The sequence below is a fragment of the Doryrhamphus excisus genome, unplaced genomic scaffold (assembly GCF_030265055.1).
Source record: "Doryrhamphus excisus isolate RoL2022-K1 unplaced genomic scaffold, RoL_Dexc_1.0 HiC_scaffold_24, whole genome shotgun sequence".
Lineage (NCBI taxonomy): Eukaryota > Metazoa > Chordata > Actinopteri > Syngnathiformes > Syngnathidae > Doryrhamphus > Doryrhamphus excisus.
Genome location: NW_026652242.1, coordinates 709,063 through 727,474, shown reverse-complemented (window position 1 = coordinate 727,474; position 18,412 = coordinate 709,063). Strand labels below are relative to the sequence as shown.

At 50.2% G+C, this 18,412-nt stretch overlaps 8 non-coding genes across 8 annotated transcripts; 6 read left to right on the top strand and 2 right to left on the bottom strand.

Moving 5' to 3' along the window:
• Positions 1-12,062: 12,062 nt before the first annotated feature.
• Positions 12,063-12,136, bottom strand: trnat-agu (transfer RNA threonine (anticodon AGU)). The gene has a single exon. It is a non-coding gene; the product is annotated as a tRNA-Thr (tRNA).
• A 342-nt stretch (positions 12,137-12,478) lies between these two features.
• trnag-gcc (transfer RNA glycine (anticodon GCC)) lies at positions 12,479-12,549 on the bottom strand. The gene has a single exon. It is a non-coding gene; the product is annotated as a tRNA-Gly (tRNA).
• Positions 12,550-13,559: 1,010 nt separating this feature from the next.
• On the top strand, positions 13,560-13,723 carry LOC131111117 (U1 spliceosomal RNA). Its single transcript, XR_009121114.1, has one exon. It is a non-coding gene; the product is annotated as a U1 spliceosomal RNA (small nuclear RNA).
• A 717-nt stretch (positions 13,724-14,440) lies between these two features.
• trnak-uuu (transfer RNA lysine (anticodon UUU)) lies at positions 14,441-14,513 on the top strand. Its single transcript has one exon. It is a non-coding gene; the product is annotated as a tRNA-Lys (tRNA).
• A 532-nt stretch (positions 14,514-15,045) lies between these two features.
• trnav-uac (transfer RNA valine (anticodon UAC)) lies at positions 15,046-15,123 on the top strand. The gene has a single exon. It is a non-coding gene; the product is annotated as a tRNA-Val (tRNA).
• A 371-nt stretch (positions 15,124-15,494) lies between these two features.
• trnat-cgu (transfer RNA threonine (anticodon CGU)) lies at positions 15,495-15,568 on the top strand. Its single transcript has one exon. It is a non-coding gene; the product is annotated as a tRNA-Thr (tRNA).
• A 383-nt stretch (positions 15,569-15,951) lies between these two features.
• trnae-cuc (transfer RNA glutamic acid (anticodon CUC)) lies at positions 15,952-16,023 on the top strand. Its single transcript has one exon. It is a non-coding gene; the product is annotated as a tRNA-Glu (tRNA).
• Positions 16,024-17,102: 1,079 nt separating this feature from the next.
• On the top strand, positions 17,103-17,266 carry LOC131111114 (U1 spliceosomal RNA). Its single transcript, XR_009121111.1, has one exon. It is a non-coding gene; the product is annotated as a U1 spliceosomal RNA (small nuclear RNA).
• Positions 17,267-18,412: the final 1,146 nt, after the last annotated feature.

Here is an 18,412-nt window from a genome sequence, read left to right as displayed (position 1 = left end):
GGAAATGTATATCTGCCGTAACTTCCTCACACATGGTCGGATCTGCCCGAATTTTTTTCCGGTGGTTCGGGGTACCCTCTGGTCTATGACAGTGTGTGTACATACGCTATAGCGCCACCAACTGGTAGAAATGTATATCAGCTGTAACTTCCTTGCACATGGTCGTATCGGCCCCAAATTTTTTCTGGTGGTTTGGGGTACCCTCTGGTCTATGACTGTGTGTGTACATAGACTCTATAGCGCCACCAACTGGTGGAAATGTATATCTGCCGTAACTTCCTCCCACATGGTCGGATCTGCCCGAATTTTTTTCCGGTGGTTCGGGGTACCCTCTGGTCTATGACAGTGTGTGTACATACGCTATAGCGCCACCAACTGGTGGAAATGTATATCAGCCGTAACTTCCTTCCGCACGGTCGGATCGGCACCTAATTTTTTCTGGTGGTTCGGGGTACCCTCCGGTCCGTTACCGTGTGGGCGCATAGACTGTATAGCGCCACCCACAGGCGGAAACGTATATCCGCCGCAAGTACCTACCGCACGGTCCGATTGTCGCGAATTTTCTTATGGCGGTTCGGGGCGTCGGACGGGACGTGACCGCGCACCCGCCTCGCCGCCGGCGTCGCCCCCTCCTGGCGGAAAATTGCAAGTGCCGTAACTCCCTTACCGCTTATCCCATCGCCACAGTTTTTCGAACGGCGCGTCCGCGCGCCCGTCCGGACACGCGCGCGCCCCCGACCCACGCGTACCCCCGACCCACGCGTACCCCCGACCCACGCGTACCCCCTACCCGCGCCTACCCCCGACCGCGTCGGGGTGCTCGAGCCCGCTCATCACTGCTTGCAGTTTTAATTATTATTATTATTATTCTGCCGATTCGACGGCCATTTTGAGGGCCTGAACATGCCCGAAAACTCACCAAATTTTGCAAGCGCGTCAGGTCTGCCGAAAATTTCGATCTGGTGGGGGTCCCGAAAACAATGTTCCAAAATTGACTCTCTAGCGCCACCTTTTATTTTTGAAAAAATTGGCCCCCGACACCAGTTTCACCTATCGTCACGAAACTTTGTGGAGACGTCTATCGTGACAGGACGGACCAAAAAGTCTCAAGAACCCATATTGTAAAACGAACAGGAAGTCGGCCATTTTGGATGGCGCCGGTCTTTTTCGGGCCAGAAGTTGGGGTCGTATCTCGACGAACTCCTCCTAGGGGGTTTGACCGAATGAGTCCGTTGTTGCATCAACGGACACTAGACGGCTGGCCGACGTTAAATTGCGAAGGATTTTGGGATATTCCGTACGATGTGGGCGTGGCACGCCCCCCAATTTTGCCCTTTTTCATCTGCCCGGGCCTTGCACGCTGAGCGTAACTGTAGACGTGAATAACTTGCCTCCACATGGTCAGATCTTCATCATACTTGGTACATGTGATCATGGCCCCGCCCCGAAGGTCCCCGTAGGTCACTTCCTGATTTTGTCGCAGCGCCACCTATTGGCGACAGGCTAAAGGCGTGTCATCTACATGAGGCCTTTTCTGGCAGGAGATTCATCAGATGAACACCGAGGTCACAAGGTCACTGCCTGACAGCCTGGTGAAGCCTGTTGATGGACCATGATGCAGGAAAAGCGCACGTGGTGGGCGTGGCCTGGCGGCGAATGCTCAGGCCTCGCCGTTTACAAAGAAAGGGTCATCATTCGCCCGCAGAAGGTCGCATGTGCTTGAAAACTCATAAGGGGGGGCAGATTCCAGGCCTGAGGGCCCTGGTGGGGCCCCCATTTGAAACCAAGCCAAATTGACTCACTAGCGCCACCTACAAGTTTTAAAATAATTATCCCTCGCCTCCCGTTGCACGTATGGGCATGATTTTCGGAGGAGACATCACTCGTGACAGGACGCACAAAAAAGTCTCAAGAACCCATGTTCAAAAACCAACAGGAAGTCGGCCATTTTAGGTGGCGGCGGCCATTTGGGGGAGGATGTAGGGGTCGTATCTCGACGAACTCCTCCTAGGGGGTTTGACCGAATGAGTCCGTTGTAGCATCAACGGACACTAGACGGATGGCCCACGTTAAATTGCGAAGGATTTTGGGCTGCTACTTAGGATGTGGGCGTGGCACGCCACCAAACTTTTACTTTAACCTTAACTTTTACCTTATCTGGCCCTGCCTGGTGTCTGGCCTTGCCTTGAAGCAATGTACATCAAAGTCAATACACAGTTTGACTGACAGACTGATGATGTCAGTTGATGGACTGTGATGTGTGTAAAGCACATGTGGTGGGCGTGGCCACGGCGAATGGTCAGCCTTCGCCATTGACCATCGAAGGCTCATATTTCGCCCGCAGAAGGTCACAGGCTGCTGAAATCTTACACGTAAGGTCAGAATCCAGGCCTGAGCGCCCTGGTGGTGCTCCCATGTGACACCAATCTAAATTGACACACTAGCGCCACCTAGAAGTTTCAAATCATTATCCCTCGCCACCCGTTGCACGTATCACTATGATTTTCGGTGGAGAAGTCTATCATGACAGGACGCACCTAACGCTCCAGAACCCATGTTCAAAACACAGCGCCACCAACTGGTGGAAATGTATATCTGCTGTAACTTCCTCACGCATGGTCGGATCGTCTCCTAATTTTTTGGGTGGGTTCGGTCAGCCTCCAGTCTGTGACTGTGTGTGTATATGGACTCTATAGCGCCACCAACTGGTGGAAATGTATATCTGCCATAACTTCCTGATTCATGGTCAGATTGCCTTGAAATTTTTTTTGGTGTGTTGGGTCAATCTCTGGTCTGTTATACTGTGTGTACATAGACTGTATAGCACCACCTATTGGTGGCAATGTATATCAGCTGTAACTTCATTTCACACGGTCGGATCTGCCCCAAATTTTTTCTGGTGGTTTGGGATACCCTCCAGTCTATGACTGGGTGTGTACATAGACTCTATAGCGCCACCAACTGGTGAAAATGTATATCTGCCGTCACTTCCTCCCACTTGGTCCGATCTGCCCAAATTTTTTTCTGGTGGTTTGGGGTACCCTCTGGTCTATGACTGTGTGTGTACATAGACTGTATAGCACCACCAACTGGTGGAAATTTATATCTGCCGTAACTTTCTCCCACATGGTCGGATCTGCCCGAATTTTTTTCTGGTGGTTCGGGTTACCCTTTGGTCTATGACAGTGTGTGTACATACGCTATAGCGCCACCAACTGGTGGAAATGTATATCAGCCGTAACTTCCTTCTGCACGGTCGGATCGGCACCTAATTTTTTCTGGTGGTTCGGGGTACCCTCCAGTCCGTTACCGTGTGGGCGCATAGACTGTATAGCGCCACCCACAGGCGGAAACGTATATCCGCCGCAAGTACCTACCGCATGGTCCGATCGTCGCAAATTTTTTTATGGCGGTTCTGGGCGCCGGACGGGACGTGACCGCGCACCAGCCTCGCCGCCGGCGTCGCCCCCTCCGGGCGGAAAATTGCAAGTGCCGTAACTCCCTTACCGCTTATCCCATCGTTGCGGTTTTTCGTACGGTGCGTCCGCGCGCCCGTCTGAACACGCGCGCGCCCTCGACCCGCGTGTACCCCCGACCCGCACGTACCCCCGACCGCGTCGGGGTGCTCGAGCCCGCTCATCACTGCTTGCAGTTTTAATTATTATTATTATTATTATTATGACGAAATGACGGCCTTTTTGAGGGCCTGAACATGCCCGAAAACTCACCAAATTTGGCGAGCGCATCAGGTCCGGCGAAAAATTTGATATTTTATGGGTTTCAAATATAATGTTCCAAAATTGCCTCTCTAGCGCCACCTTGAATTTTAAAAAAAATTAGCCCCCGCCACCACTTTCACCGATCGTCACGAAACTTGGTGGAGACGTCTATCGTGACAGGACGGACCAAAAAGTCTCAAGAACCCATATTGGAAAACGAACAGGAAGTCGGCCATTTTGGATGGCGCCGGCCTTTTTCGGGCCAGAAGTTGGGGTCGTATCTCGACGAACTCCTCCTAGGGGGTTTGACCGAATGAGTCCGTTGTTGCATCAACGGACACTAGACGGATGGCCGACGTTAAATTGCGAAGGATTTTGGGATATTCCATACGATGTGGGCGTGGCACGCCCCCAAATTTTGCCCTTTTTCATCTGTCCGGGCCTTGCACGCTGAGCGTAACTGTAGACGTGAATAACTTGGCTCCACGTGGTCAGATCTTCATCATACTTGGTACATGTGATCATGTTCCCGCCCCGAAGGTCCCCGTAGGTCACTTCCTGATTTCGTCGCAGCGCCACCTATTGGCGACAGGCTAAAGGCGTGTCATCTACATGAGGCCTTTTCTGGCAGGAGATTCATCAGATGAACACCGAGGTCACAAGGTCACTGCCTGACAGCCTGGTGAAGCCTGTTGATGGAGCATGATGCAGGAAAAGCGCACGTGGTGGGCATGGCCTGGCGGCAAATGCTCAGGCCTCGCCGTTTACAAAGAAAGGGTCATCATTCGCCCGCAGAAGGTCGCATGTGCTTGAAAACTCATAAGGGGGGGCAGATTCCAGGCCTGAGGGCCCTGGTGGGGCCCCCATTTGAAACCAAGCCAAATTGACTCACTAGCGCCACCTACAAGTTTTAAAATAATTATCCCTCGCCTCCCGTTGCACGTATGGGCATGATTTTCGGAGGAGACATCACTCGTGACAGGACGCACAAAAAAGTCTCAAGAACCCATGTTCAAAAACCAACAGGAAGTCGGCCATTTTAGGTGGCGGCGGCCATTTGGGGGAGGATGTAGGGGTCGTATCTCGACGAACTCCTCCTAGGGGGTTTGACCGAATGAGTCCGTTGTAGCATCAACGGACACTAGACGGATGGCCCACATTAAATTGCGAAGGATTTTGGGCTGCTACTTAGGATGTGGGCGTGGCACGCCACCAAACTTTTACTTTAACCTTAACTTTTACCTTATCTGGCCCTGCCTGGTGTCTGGCCTTGCCTTGAAGCAATGTACATCAAAGTCAATACACAGTTTGACTGACAGACTGATGATGTCAGTTGATGGACTGTGATGTGTGTTAAGCACATGTGGTGGGCGTGGCCACGGCGAATGGTCAGCCTTCGCCATTGACCATCGAAGGCTCATATTTCGCCCGCAGAAGGTCACAGGCTGCTGAAATCTTACACGTAAGGTCAGAATCCAGGCCTGAGCGCCCTGGTGGTGCTCCCATGTGACACCAATCTAAATTGACACACTAGCGCCACCTAGAAGTTTCAATTCATTATCCCTCGCCACCTGTTGCACGTATCACTATGATTTTCGGTGGAGACGTCTATCATGACAGGACGCACCTAACGCTCCAGAACCCATGTTCAAAACACAGCGCCACCAACTGGTGGAAATGTATATCACCTGTAACTTCCTTCCACATGGTCGGATCTGCCCCAAATTTTTTCTGGTGGTTTGGGGTACCCTCCGGTCTATGACTGGGTGTGTACATAGATTCTATAGCGCCACCAACTGGTGAAAATGTATATCTGCTGTAACTTCCTCCCACTTGGTCCGATCTGCCCAAATTTTTTTCTGGTGGTTTGGGGTACCCTCTGCTTTATGACAGTGTGTGTACATACACTATAGCGCCACCAACTGGTGAAAATGTATATCTGCCATAACTTCCTCCCACATGGTCGGATCGGTCCAAATTTTTTTCTGGTGGTTTGGGGTACCCTCTGGTCTATGACTGTGTTTGTACATAGACTCTATAGCGCCACCAACTGGTGGAAATGTATATATGCCGTAACTTCCTGATTCATGGTCAGATTGTCTTGAATTTTTTTTGGTGTGTTGGGTCAATCTCTGGTCTGTTATACTGTGTGTACATAGACTGTATAGCGCCACCAATTGGTGGAAATGTATATCAGCTGTAACTTCCTTCCACATGGTCGGATCGGCCCCTAATTTTTTCTGGTGGTTTGGGGTACCCTCTGGTCTATGACTGTGTGTGTACATAGACTCTATAGCGCCACCAACTGGTGGAAATGTATATAGCTGTAACTTCCTTCCACATGGTCTGATCGTCTCTAAATTTTTTTTGGTCAGTCGGGTCACCCTCCACTCTTTGAATCTGCGTGTCCATAGACTCTATAGCGCCACCAACTGGTGGAAATGTATATCTGCCGTAACTTCCTCCCACATGGTCGGATCTGCCCGAATTTTTTTCCGGTGGTTCGGGGTACCCTCTGGTCTATGACAGTGTGTGTACATACGCTATAGCGCCACCAACTGGTGGAAATGTATATCAGCCGTAACTTCCTTCCGCATGGTCGGATCGGCACCTAATTTTTTCTGGTGGTTCGGGGTACTCTCCGGTCCATTACCGTGTGGGCGCATAGACTGTATAGCGCCACCCACAGGCGGAAACGTATATCCGCCGCAAGTACCTACCGCACGGTCCGATCGTCGCGGATTTTCTTATGGCGGTTCGGGGCGTCGGACGGGACGTGACCGCGCACCCGCCTCGCCGCCGGCGTCGCCCCCTCCTGGCGGAAAATTGCAAGTGCCGTAACTCCCTTACCGCTTATCCCATCGCCACAGTTTTTCGAACGGCGCGTCCGCGCGCCCGTCCGGACACGCGCGCGCCCCCGACCCGCGCGTACCCCCGACCCGCGCGTACCCCCGACCGCGTCGGGGTGCTCGAGCCCGCTCATCACTGCTTGCAGTTTTAATTATTATTATTATTAGGGCTCGAGCACTGACCAGTGCGAAAGCCCTATTGTAATCGTAATGTTTTTAGGGCTCGAGCACTGACCAGTGCGAAAGCCCTATTGTAATCGTTCCGTTTTTTATTATTATTATTATTCTGACGAAAGGACGGCCATTTTGAGGGCCTGAACATGCCCGAAAACTCACCAAATTTTGCAAGCGCGTCAGGTCTGGCGAAAATTTCGATCTGGTGGGGGTCCCGAAAACAATGTTCCAAAATTGACTCTCTAGCGCCACCTTTTATTTTTGAAAAAATTGGCCCCCGCCACCAGTTTCACCGATCATCACGAAACTTGGTGGAGACGTCTATCGTGACAGGACGGACCAAAAAGTCTCAAGAACCCATATTGTAAAACGAACAGGAAGTCGGCCATTTTGGATGGCGGCGGCCTTTTTCGGGCAAGAAGTTGGGGTCGTATCTCGACGAACTCCTCCTAGGGGGTTTGACCGAATGAGTCCGTTGTTGCATCAACGGACACTAGACGGATGGCCCACGTTAAATTGCGAAGGATTTGGGGATATTCCATACGATGTGGGCGTGGCACGCCCCCAAATTTTGCCCTTTTTCATCTGTCCGGGCCTTGCACGCTGAGCGTAACTGTAGACGTGAATAACTTGGCTCCACGTGGTCAGATCTTCATCATACTTGGTACATGTGATCATGGCCCCGCCCCGAAGGTCCCCGTAGGTCACTTCCTGATTTCGTCGCAGCGCCACCTATTGGCGACAGGCTACAGGCGTGTCATCTACATGAGGCCTTTTCTGGCAGGAGATTCATCAGATGAACACCGAGGTCACAAGGTCACTGCCTGACAGCCTGGTGAAGCCTGTTGATGGACCATGATGCAGGAAAAGCGCACGTGGTGGGCGTGGCCTGGCGGCGAATGCTCAGGCCTCGCCGTTTACAAAGAAAGGGTCATCATTCGCCCGCAGAAGGTCGCATGTGCTTGAAAACTCTTAAGGGGGGTCAGATTCCAGGCCTGAGGGCCCTGGTGGGGCCCCCATTTGAAACCAAGCCAAATTGACTCACTAGCGCCACCTACAAGTTTTAAAATAATTATCCCTCGCCTCCCGTTGCACGTATGGGCAGGATTTTCGGAGGAGACATCACTCGTGACAGAACCCATGTTCAAAAACCAACAGGAAGTCGGCCATTTTAGGTGGCGGCGGCCATTTGGGGGAGGATGTAGGGGTCGTATCTCGACGAACTCCTCCTAGAGGGTTTGACCGAATGAGTCCGTTGTAGCATCAACGGACACTAGACGGATGGCCCACGTTAAATTGCGAAGGATTTTGGGCTGCTACTTAGGATGTGGGCGTGTCACGCCACCAAACTTTTACTTTAACCTTAACTTTTACCTTATCTGGCCCTGCCTGGTGTCTGGCCTTGCCTTGAAGCAATGTAGATCAAAGTCAATACACAGTTTGACTGACAGACTGATGATGTCAGTTGATGGACTATGATGTGTGTAAAGCACATGTGGTGGGCGTGGCCACGGCGAATGGTCAGCCTTCGCCATTGATCATCGAAGGCTTATTTTTTGCCCGCAGAAGGTCACAGGCTGCTGAAATCTTACACGTAAGGTCAGAATCCAGGCCTGAGCGCCCTGGTGGTGCTCCCATGTGACACCAATCTAAATTGACACACTAGCGCCACCTAGAAGTTTCAATTCATTATCCCTCGCCACCCGTTGCACGTATCACTATGATTTTCGGTGGAGATGTCTATCATGACAGGACGCACCTAACGCTCCAGAACCCATGTTCAAAACACAGCGCCACCAACTGGTGGAAATGTATATCTGCCGTAACTTCCTCCCACATGGTCGGATCTGCCCGAATTTTTTTCTGGTGGTTCGGGGTACCCTCTGGTCTATGACAGTGTGTGTACATACGCTATAGCGCCACCAACTGGTGGAAATGTATATCAGCCGTAACTTCCTTCCGCACGGTCGGATCCGCACCTAATTTTTTCTGGTGGTTCGGGGTACCCTCCGGTCCGTTACCATGTGGGCGTAAAGACTGTATAGCGCCACCAACAGGCGGAAACGTATATCCGCCACAAGTACCTACCGCACGGTCCGATCGTTGCGAATTTTTTTATGGCGGTTCGGGACGTCGGACGGGACGTGACCGCGCACCCGCCTCGCCGCCGGCGTCGCCCCCTCCTGGCGGAAATTTGTAAATGCCGTAACTCCCTTACCGCTTATCCGATCACCGCGGTTTTTCGTACGGCGCGTCCGCACGCCCGTCCGGTCGCGCGCGCGCCCACGACCCGCGCGCAACCCCGACCCGCGTGTACCCCCGACCGCGTTGGGGTGCTCGAGCCCGCTCATCACTGCTCGCAGTTTTAATTTTGTTAGTTATCACCCTTATATCCATTTGCTTAGACAACAGAAAGTGTTTGAATGTGCTGAAGAAGGAATGTTCCCGTGACCATGATCAGAGACCCCCAGTGACCCCCAGGTCCAGGAGGTGCCTGGATGCACCAACAGCGACTCTGCAGATGCTCATGTTAATCCCGCAAGAATGTGTCAAGATAAATAACTCATAAAACATTAAAAGTAATTGCTCTCACATACACACACACACATAGACAAACAAATACAGCTCGTGCAACTGCCTTCTCCACCCCCCCCTTAGAGTTGCACGACCATGTAGTAGGGACCCCCGAAAGAGAATAAAAGGAGAGGAGTGTGAACTGCATACTCAGAGTGGAGCGGTATGTGGTTTCACTCTCCTCGCTGCGAGTAACTTTGAATATTGTTGTCTGTCTCTTCTGTATTTCTGTATTTAAGTGTTTTTACAAGTGTCACAGGAGCCTGACACTTTCACCTGACCACAGATCCGAATGGCATCCCTCTATATAAGCCCTCCAGGCTAAAGAGATGGAGGATCCAACGTGTCCACATTCTGCGCGGTTGCCTCAGTGATCCTGAGGTGGAAGGGGGCATACTGTACCGCCATGGAGGAACGATACAGTTAAACCACGTGCCAGGTGAGCGTGCAGCAGTCCCCGTCTGGATCCCCATCAGAGGCACGTCGCAGCAGGAGGGCTACCACTTCCACCAGGCCAAAAGGGTGACCGGCACGCAGGTGTCCCCAGAGCTGTTCCAGGCCCAGGCCATGACAGGAGTGTGTCGCTGGAACTATCAGTGTCTGCTGGACCTGAAACTGCCAGGCGTTTGTCTCCCGCCTGTTTTCGACCCTGCACTGATATGCTCCCTGAATGCTGTTTCCAGACGGGTCTTTGGCGAAGAAAAGTTTGTCCAGGTTTGGCCTGGAGTACAGGGAGCCAGAGTGTTGTTCGGTCCCTTTAGACTGGGACAAACATAAAACCAAGAAGGACCCCGGCCGCGCCACAAGTGCTCCTTCTCCAGGCATCCTGTCTGATCAAGGAGCTGGTCAGGGAGCAGAACCAGTGCAGCCTTCCTCCACACCTCCCACCAGGCTTTTCAACTTTGTTCCCCACTCTGTTCACCCTCTTCAAACTGCTACTGCGACTACGTCTAGTCGTGTGGCCCCTATCCCAGCATCTGAGTTGGACAATAAAGCTTCTGTTTCTGAGCTTCAGCCACAGCCAGGTAAAAACTTATCTGAACTAATCATGTGTCCCCTTGTTCTAATAGTGTTGCATCTTGTTTGAACCAAATAACGAATGTGTAGCTCATGGTTTTCTTTGCCTAGAGCCCACAAGAAGATTGCCCATCCAATGTTCTCCGACTGCTGCCCGCACTGGACCAGTGAAGACTGGAGGGAGAGTATTTGTGTTGGACCACAAGCGCTGGCCGTCTCCAAAGAAGTCGGCAATTGACGAGCTCCTTAATAAACACCGTGGGCACGAGGACATGATCAAGCTTGTGGTTCGGGAGTATGGCACTCTTGTCCACAAGTCCAGCAAAGACCCCAACAACATGCTGCATCCAACATCAAAATTGCATATTTCCAAATACATGAAACACAACAGTAAATTTCTCAATACATCATCTTCACTAAATACCAGCCCAGAGAAGCTGCAACATACACAGCAGCTTTGGCAGTTGCTAAGCACTACCTCTGCTGTGCCTGTCGTGACACTGCCTGCAGCTATGGTCATTCCACCATCACCACCACCACCACCACCTGCTCATACCCCATTGGAGCAGGAGCAACCACCTCCCATGTCAAAAAAACTCAAACAAAAACATGTCTGTGCTGTTGTCAACCAAAATCAAAATATCAAGGGGATGGGACATCAATACATGACTTTTATCAGCGGGGCCCTGTCAGATACTTTTATTGCCCCACAAAAGTTTTCCAAAAATATGGTGCAGAAAGTCTGACAAACCCCAAGATGCCATTTCAAGAGTTCAGTCAAACAGACTTCTTCCAGCGAGAGCTCGATGATACAAGAAAGAGGGTGGAGGGAAAAACAGCAGAAGAAGAGGAAGAGGGAGGAATCTCCTCCACCCCCTGTCCGAAAGTGCCGGTTCTGCAGGATGCAGCTAAAGCAGGATCCGAACAGCCCCCACATCCACACTGGCTTTCCAGGGCAAGCAGGGAAGTACATCTACTGCCTCTACTACTAAGTCTTCTCTATCTGTAGAGAGAACGGGATGGAAAGAGAGATGAGCTGGAGGGAGTTCCAGGCCTCTCCTTTTTATGAAAAGGAGAAACAACGGCAGCAAAATAAATGAACATTTTTTTTTATTATTCATAGCTTGTGATTAGTATTCATTTTTTATTTCTGAGAGTGTTTTTGAGTGTGGCATGGCAACCTGATAAATAAATATTCTTTGTTACATTGCATTGATTTTGTGTTTTATTTCAAGCACTGGTATCAATATAAGCCTGATAGTAATCATATAGGGATTAATTGGAAAAAAAATATATTGTGGAGAAGAAAATGGTGACTTGACTGATTTTTAGACGGGATTCGGACACCTGACTTCATTTCTCCGAAGTCTCTCTGGTTGTCTGACATCTGTCTCGCATCCTGATTGGCTGGCAGCAAATGTCAACAACACCCACGCGGCCCGCGCTTGGCAAGTGAGAATTCTACCACTGAACCACCAATGCCACGTGGGGACACACTGTAAGAGAAAAAAAATTCAACTGTCAAGTGGATGAGCCTCTGCAAAGTGGTGCTGAATGACAACACATCACAATGTCATACTCTTTGGATTCAAGCACCTTCTGGCGTAATGAGATCCACAACAATCATGTCAGCTGTGGATGCAACGTCAATTCGTTCTTGAAGGGCAAGTGACAAAAAGAAGTACATGGTTGACAAATCAGCTGCCAAAGTTTCACTGACCAAGCACCCAGGCACTGCTGGGATTTGAACCCAGGATCACCTGTTTACTAGACAGGCACTTTGACCAGCTTAGCCACAGCGCCGGCAGTGCATCTGGCACCAACACAAAAACAGTTCGCCAATGGGGAAAAATGTTCATACAAGGGAGGGAGTCCAAAGTCCAACAAATGTGTGAATTGAGAGTCCCTGGGTGGGCTCGAACCACCAACCTCTCAGTTAACAGCCAAACGTGCTGACCAATTGCGCGACAGGGAGTACAACAGCATGACTGCAGTCAGGTTTCACTAAGTGCTGTCCACCTTAACTCTCGGGTGGTCCGGTCTGTTACGTTTCAGGTGTCATTCTGAATACTGCCCTTTCGCAGGAAAAGAGCCTTTGTACTTTTTCAACATGAGCTCTAAAGAAAGGTACAAGCTGAGATATACTGCATTGGCCGGGAATCTGACCCGGGCCTCCCGCTTGGCAAGCGAGAATTCTACCACTGAACCACCAATGCCACATCGGGAAACACTGTCGGAGAACAAATTAAATTGTCGAGTGGATGTGCCGCTGCAAAGTGGCGCTGAATGACAAAACATCACAATCACAACACACGCACGGGATGCCAGGGGAGGCCGAGTACTAACAGAGCTGAGCGAGAGGGCATAAGAAAAAAAATTGTGACCTTGTGGTGGTTACCCGACAGCACCAAGGATATGGCGCACGTCTGATGCGGAATGCATGCCAGGTGATGTTCATCTAGCGAGCGGACATTCTTGTGGGGGACAAGCTCAACAGTAGGAATGTTGAGAGAACTGACCAGTCCGCTATCAATGAAGTTCTCGTCCGCCCCAGAGTCAATTAATGCTGTGGTAGGAGAAGCTTCCCCCGCCCAGGATATCGTACCTTCCACCTGAAGTCGGCCCGCCAAAGCGGATGACGCAGCCGGTGTGGTTGGAGCGGGCAGTGCCAGCAGCTGGGGAATATCCCTGGTGGAGGAAGAGCGTTGGCGTGCTGGGCGAACTGGACAGCGGGAAATTGTGTGTAGGACTCCCACAGGACAGGCACAGCCACAGGCGTGGACGGTGACTCCTCTCCACTGACGAAAGGCGACTGGCTTCCAGTTGCATGGGGACGACACTCCCGACGTCATCAGACGGCGCTCCGTGTCACGGCTGGTGTGTGTTGCTTTTTGTTGTTTTCTTGCCTGAAAGGACTTCTCGCTCGACCCAATTTTACTCTTGGCGAAACACTGATTTTTTTTCGCTAGACGTGGACAATATGTACACGAATATCGATACCAAGAGGGGCCTAGAAGCTGTCAAATACATATTTGATGAATACCCTGACAGGACAAGACCCCAGAAACAACTTTTACAATTATTGGAAATTAACCTCACTGGAAATGATTTTGAATTGTTGAATTGTTTGAATTGTTTGAATTGCGTGTTGTAGGCGACCTGATGAGACCACCACTCAGCATGTGACATGTGCGAGAGACTAGTCCGGGCGGGACCGGTGCAACTCATACTTACCTGCCAGGGGAGATACCATGATCAAGAAGGTGGTTCACCCAGGGCGAGGCTCAGCCATTGCACATGGGTTGAGCTGACCTCTGCGAATTCCCCAAATGCGGGAATCTCGACTGCTTAATTTGTGGTAGTGGGGGACTGCGTTCGCGCTCTCCCCTTATCCCGTGTTTAAAACAAGAGGCAGGCACAGCACCGCGCCGAGCTCCTTGGCTTGCGAGTGCAGCCAGACCGAGCAAGAAACGACCAGCCCAGCACTACCAATGCTTGCTGGAAAGGTCTGCCCGTGCACGGGAGACAACCAACCAGCCGTGAGGCCGATCTGCTCTCAGTCAGGAAACCTCAATGAGAAACGGCGAATTTGAAGCAGCAAGAATGAGCAATCCGCACCTCTGAGTAGGAGTTCATGGTTCTCACCTAAAAAAGGATAGCTTATAGCCGTAATCGTGTTGTTGTTTGTATTCTGTGTTTTGTCTGAGTCACGGCTGGTGTGTGTTGCTTTTTGTTGTTTTCTTGCCTGAAAGGACTTCTCGCTCGACCCAATTTTACTCTTGGCGAAACACTGATAATCCAGAACATAGCCTTAAACTGCAGGTGCATTAGTTGGAGGGCTCGTGGCCACCTGGTCACCTGAACAGGGACTTGAATCCCGGACACTCAGATCAAAAGTTTATTGTTCAGGTGATTGGCTCAACCTTTGTCTTGTCTGACCATTAACTCTTTTTGTCCAGAAGATATTAGGCTTGTCCATGTGGGCAGTTTAAGACCTCCGTCGATCTTGGAGGTGGCAATTTCGGGACAGGGGCTTCTTCATCTCTGCAAGGTCAAGTACAGTATGCCAGAAGATTTTGCCTTGTGAGTTGTCCTCATTCATCAAGCGCCTGGATAGCTCAGTTGGTAGAGCATCAGACTTTTAATCTGATTGTCCAGGGTTCAAGTCCCTGTTCAGGCGGAGAAGTGTAGACCCCACATTACCAGCATGGGGACATACCAACCCAAGATGAGAACACCCTGGGCCAGGTACACAGCAACACATGTGGCAGAAACACAGCTTCACCCTGGCCCCTCTTTTAGCCTCTACTGAAAAAGCGGAACACCACCTTTGCAGCTGAATCGCTCAGTCGGGCGAGTGCGAGAATTAAGATTTAAAGGTCCGTGGTTCAAGCCTGGGTTTGAGCACAATCCCTGTTTACGTTGCGACTTTGCCAATAGTTTGAAAATGCTTATTGGCAGGCTGAAAGGACCTTAACTTCATTCATCAAAGGGCCACCCCTCCAGACAACGTTAGAGGAGGTTACAAGCCAAACCTGTCAAGCCGTGATTGTGATTTCATGTTTTGTTGAAGAAAAGCCCATAATTTGTGGAACAATTTTCCCTACAAGGGAGAAACATTTGTCGATTTGGACAATTGTCAATATGCCCCCACTTTGGACACATCATCTTGTGTCATTGTTTGGCAACTGCTTCACCAGTCCCCTTAAAGGGCTCACCCTTCATAGTGTAGTGGTTAGCACGTTTGCCTTACATGCAAAAGGTCCCTAGTTGGAATCTGGGTGGAAGCAAGGCCGTTCAATTCCTTCTTTCACAAAAAAATCAAGGTGACAAATGGGAAAAAGGATATGTGCTTGATCCCTGAAGGTGTGTACACGGGCATCTGTCCCCAGTTTGGACACACAATCCATATTTCCCGGATGACTGATCGGGTGCGTCACTGGCCTGCACGAAGGGGCTTATAGGAAGGAGGTGGCCGCTGTGGTGTCGTTGCATGCAAACAACATCCTCATCCTTGACACAGCGAAGACCAAGGAGGAGAATAATCGTGGATTCGGTCCGCTTACACTGGCAGGATTTCACCAGTCCTGTTGAAAGCCTGGCCACTGGTGTGGTTTCCGTCATGCAGTGGTTCGCCTAACACTGAAGACACTCCTTTGCCGGCGCTGTGGCTTAGTTGGTCAAAGTTCCTGTCTCGTAAACAGGAGGTCCTGGGTTCAAATCCCAGCAGTGCCTTGCATATGTGTTTCAGCGACTCCATTTTTTTCTCTCCAACATTTCAAGTAAATGTTTTGAATCAGACGTCATGTTCTGTTGAAGAAATATCCATCATTTCTGATGTCATATGTAGCATAAATGTCATATGTACTACAATGCTCTCGACAAAGGCAAAAACATTGTGCATTTGGACATTTGCGGGGCTAAGAAAACAGACCACATTAGCAAAACAAAAGAGGTTCGGGTCTAACATTTAAGGGAAGCGCTCTACTATCTGAGGTAATTCCCCTGCTGCTGCAATGTTGGCAGAGAAGGTCCAGTCACAGAACTATTTTGGTTCCTTTGCTGGAGTACGTCAAAGTGACACTGTCTCTGCCTTGCTGAGTGCAGACATAAAGCAGTCCCTGGTGGTCTAGTGGCTAGGATTCGGCGCTCTCACCGCCGCGGCCCGGGTTCGATTCCCGGTCAGGGAATTGACATTTGGGTAGGTTTTTACTGGAGCTAGGATTTGTCTTCGGCCTCAGTCGAATGGTTGGGGTCATCTTGAAGCACAAACCGTTGTCATCCTGAAGCGACTGACAACAGAAATATAAACAAAACATGGACACACAATGGACAACACAATAAGACAAGGTCCTCGACTGAGAATGCTGTCAGGACTGGGTTTAGGGTGAGACAGAGCATTTGTCGGATGCTCAGGGATAGATCCTTGTTAGAATAAAATGTAGATAGAATGAATATAGCATCAGTTATCACCCTTATATCCATTTGCTTAGACAATAGAAAGAGTGTTTGAATGTGCTGAAGAAGAAATGTTCCTGCGACCCTGATCAGAGACCCCCAGCAACCCCCAGGTCCTGGAGGTGCCTGGATGCGCCAACCGCAACCCTGCAGATGTTCACGTTAATCCTGCAAGAACGTGTCAAGATAAGAACTCATAAAACAATAAAAGTAATTCCTCTCACATACACACACATACACATAGAGAAACAAATACAGCTCGTGCAACTGCCACCCCTAGAGTTGCATGACCATGTAGTAGGGACCCCCGAAAAAGAATAAATAAAGAGGAGTTTGAACTCAGTGGAGCGGCATGTCACTGGGTATGTGGTTTCACTCTCATCGCTGCGAGTAACTTTGAATATTGTTGTCTGTCTCTTCTGTATTTCTGCATTTAAGTGTTTTTACAAGTGTCACAGGAGTTTGAACCTGACAACCCACTGACTCACAACGACCTTGCACATCTACACGTGTCAGGGTTCAACATATTGGCCTCTCATGTTACATGGTGTGACTAGGGACGTGGAGTCAGTACTTCAGTCTCCGCATTGAACGTCTGCAGCAACTGCCCTAAGCCACTTGCTGCCGCTGCCTTAGCTCAGAATGAAGTCACAAGAGTGCCATACAGACTGACTCCTTGAGATAACCAGAGTCCTGTCTCTGAATTTGGACACAGGTCAAGTGGCTGGGCTTGTTGTGGGCGACCTGATGAGACCACCACTCAGCATGTGACATGTGCGAGAGACTAGTCCGGGCGGGACCGGTGCAACTCATACTTACCTGCCAGGGGAGATACCATGATCAAGAAGGTGGTTCACCCAGGGCGAGGCTCAGCCATTGCACATGGGTTGAGCTGACCTCTGCGAATTCCCCAAATGCGGGAATCTCGACTGCATAATTTGTGGTAGTGGGGGACTGCGTTCGCGCTCCCCCCTTATCCCGTGTTTAAAACAAGAGGCAGGTGCAGCACCGCGCCGAGCTCCTTGGCTTGCGAGTGCAGCCAGACCGAGCAAGAAACGACCAGCCCAGCACTACCAATGCTTGCTGGAAAGGTCTGCCCGTGCACGGGAGACAACCAACCAGCCGTGAGGCCGATCTGCTCTCAGTCAGGAAACCTCAATGAGAAACGGCAACAAGACAGAGAAAGGGGCATCGGCAACCATTTCGATTGATCTGAGTCTAAAGTTCAAGGTTTGCTCGCAGGCAAATTTGAAGCAGCGAGAATGAGCAATCCGCACCTCTGAGTAGGAGTTCATGGTTCTCACCTAAAAAAGGATAGCTTATAGTCGTAATCGTGTTGTTGTTTGTATTCTGTGTTTTGTCTGAGTCACGGCTGGTGTGTGTTGCTTTTTGCTGTTTTCTTGCCTGAAAGGACTTCTCGCTCAGCCAAAGCAAAGCCAGGTAAAAACGTAATCATTTGTCCCTTTGTTGGAATAGTTGCATCTTGTGCCTGTAGTGACACTGCCTGCAGAGATGGTTATTTCACCACCACCACCTGCTCATACCCCGTTGGAGCAGCAGCAACCACCTCCTGTGCCAAAAAACTCAAACAAAAACCATGTCTGTGCTGTGGCCAACCAAAATCAAAACATCAAGTGGATGGGACATCAACCACGACGTTCATCAACAAGGCCCTGTCAGATAATCTTATTGCTGCAGAAGGTCTGACAGACCCTAAGATGCCATTTAAAGATTTCAGTCAAACAGACTTCTTCCAGCGAGAGGTGGATGAGACAAGAAAGAGGGTGGAGGAAAAACAGCAGAAGAAGAGAAAGAGGGAGGAATCTCCTCCACCCCCTGTCCGAAAGTGCCTCTGCAGGATGCAGCTGAAGCAGGGCCGGAAAAGCCCCCGCATCCACACTGGCTTCAGAGAAGTACATCTACTGTCCTGCCAAAGTGTTCTCCATCTATAGAGAGCACAGGATGGAAATAGATATGAGCTGGAGGGAGTTCCAGGCCTCTCCTTTCTATGAAAAGGAGAAACAAAGGCGGCAAAATAAGTGAACAATGTGTATATTCATTATTCATAACTGCTTACATGTAGATTTTTTTATTATTATTGAGAGGGTTCTTGAGTGTGGC